The following is a 2684-nucleotide window of genomic DNA, read 5'->3' as shown; positions in this document are numbered from 1 at the left end:
AGGGAATATCAGAGTAATGTATATCTGTGTTTCTTTGATTATGCAAAGGCCTTTGACTGTGTGGACCATAATAAACTGTGGCTGACTCTGAGAAGAATGGGAATCCCAGAACACTTGATCGTGCTAATGGGAACCTATACTTGCACCAAGAGACAGTCTTCAGAACAGAGCAAGGAAACACTGCATGCTTCAAAATTGGGAAGGGTGTACACCAGGGATGTGTCCTGTCTCCATACCTTTTCAACCTGTATGCAGAACAGGTTATCCGGGAACCTGGGCTCTATGAAGAGAAGTGTGGTGTCAGGATTGGTGGAAGATTCATCAAGAATCTGTGAAATGCAGATGGTACAAGCCTGCTTGCTGAAACTGAGGAGGAACTGAAGGGCTTGCTGCAGAGGGTCAAGGACTGCAGCCTCCAATATGGATTGATGCTCAATGTCAAGAAGTCAAAGCTTCTCACCACTTGGCCAATTAGCAACATCAGGATGAATGGTGAAGAGATTGAGTTTGTTCACAGCTTCAGTTGGCTTGGCTCCGCAGTCAACACTCTTTGCACCAGTAGCCAGGAAATTAGAAGACATATTACCATGGGGACGTCTGCTGTTAGGGACCTCTCCAAGGTACTGAAGAGTACTGGTGTCTCTCTGGAGACTAAGGTGTGTCTGATACAGGTCATTGTCTTTGCTATCACTTGTTATGCATCAGAGAGTTGGACAATGACTAGGGAGGATAGAAGGAGAATTGATGCCTTTGAGCTGTGGTGCTGGAGAAGAGTATTGAGAGTACCATGGACTGCTAGGAAAACAAATATATTCATCCTGGAAAGGGTTAAACCGCGCGGCTCCTTGGAGGCAAGGGTTCTGAGGCTTCCTCTAACATACTTTGGACATGTTGTAAAGAAGGACTGGTCCTTGGAGCGGGACATCATGCTTGGGAGGGTGGAGGGATAATGCAGCAGGGAAAGGCCCTTTATGAGGTGGATTGATTCAGTCATTGGGGTAATCAGGATGGGTGTATTGGAAACAGTACGATTGTCACAGGACAGAGCAGAGTTTAGGGCTGTTTTATATAGGGTCACTATGAGTTGCAAGGGACTTGACAGCACTTAACAACAAAAACAATAACAACAAAGCAATTATTGTGTTAAGGAGAGCGAATTAAGATGGAATTCAAGCTCTATCCTACTATCAATTCATGGGACCTTATTCCCAGGTGGCTTTTTTCCTTTGGAAAAGCTTTCTCACCTGGGACATAGCATTCAGCAGCTTCCTAATTTCTACACCATCAGCCTGCATCACCCACAGACATCATCTAGCTATGCCACAGTTGTAGTCTGTAGAATCCTGCACCATTGCTCCCTACCTTCTCCAAAAAACCCCCACATACCTAAGGTCAGATGAGTCATCCCCATGACATATCTAAGTCTTGGCAGACCTTACAGCAAATCTGAAAGCAAGGGCTATAGAGGAATTAGGGAACTGAGCTGTAAATGGAGCTCTTTGTGTTAGAAATTGTGGACACAAAAAGCTGGTTAAACATTTTGAACCACATTGACCTGAGACTTCTCATAAATATTGTGTTATTAATCTTAACACAATGACTTAGTAAAACAGTTGCAGAAGAAACAAAAAAATACTAAAATAAAAAAGTTCTTTGAAGTTAATTAAATTGAAAATATGGCAAATCAAAACCTCTGGGAAACAGGTAAGGTAGTCCTCAGGAGGTGTTTCATAATGTTAGGAAACATACTAAAGAAAGAAAGAAAAATATGAATGGCCTAATTCAAAACCTTTATCAGATACGAGGGAAAACACCACCCCCAAAACACACCACCACAAACCCAACAACATGAAACTACAGCCTCCAGAAAAAAGGAAATTGTAAGAATAAAAGCAGAAATCGAGATACAGAACACAAAAATAAATGAAATCATAAGCAACACCTGGAGCTGCTTTTTCAAAATGATCAATAAAATAGAAAAAACATTGGAAAAGTTAAAGAGAAAACACAAATAAATCTAATAAGAAATGAAAGAGGTGAAATCACAATAGAACCAGATGAAATTAAATTGACACTAATGAATATTATTAAAATCTATACTCCAAAAATTTTGAAAACCTAGAGAAATTGACAAATTCCTAGAAATCCATAATCTGTGTACTTTGGCCCAGGTAGATGTAGAAAACTTAAACATACCTGTTACAGAAGACAAAATTGAACAGGTCATAAAAAAATTTCCCAAAGGCACGTGCGCTTGTGCGCACACACACACACACACTCCTGGTGCAGATGGCTTCATGGTTGAATATTACCAAACACTGAGAAATGAAGTATCACCTATTCTACTTGAATTATTCTAAAAATAGAAACATAAGGAAAATTAGAGTCATCCTATAAAGCAAGCATAGCCCTAATACCAAAATCAGGCAAAGGAATGAAAAAAAAGGAAAACTAAAAATCACTATCTCTCATGAATGCCATGTAAAAATCCTTTCAAAAGAATTCAATAGTAAATTTTTTTTAAAAAAAAACCATTATGACCATGTATGACTTATAACAGGTATGCAAGTATGGAAGGATGGTTCAATATAAGAAAAATAAACTATTTAGTTCATCACATTAACAAAATTAAGAACAGGAACCATATGATCCTATCAACCGAATATAGAAGAGGCCTTTGACTT

Source organism: Elephantulus edwardii, unplaced genomic scaffold, assembly GCF_000299155.1.
Source record: "Elephantulus edwardii isolate Elephantulus edwardi_28Jun2011 unplaced genomic scaffold, EleEdw1.0 scaffold00159, whole genome shotgun sequence".
Lineage (NCBI taxonomy): Eukaryota > Metazoa > Chordata > Mammalia > Macroscelidea > Macroscelididae > Elephantulus > Elephantulus edwardii.
The sequence above is the reverse complement of the archived record's forward strand: the minus strand, read 5'-3'. Positions refer to the sequence as shown.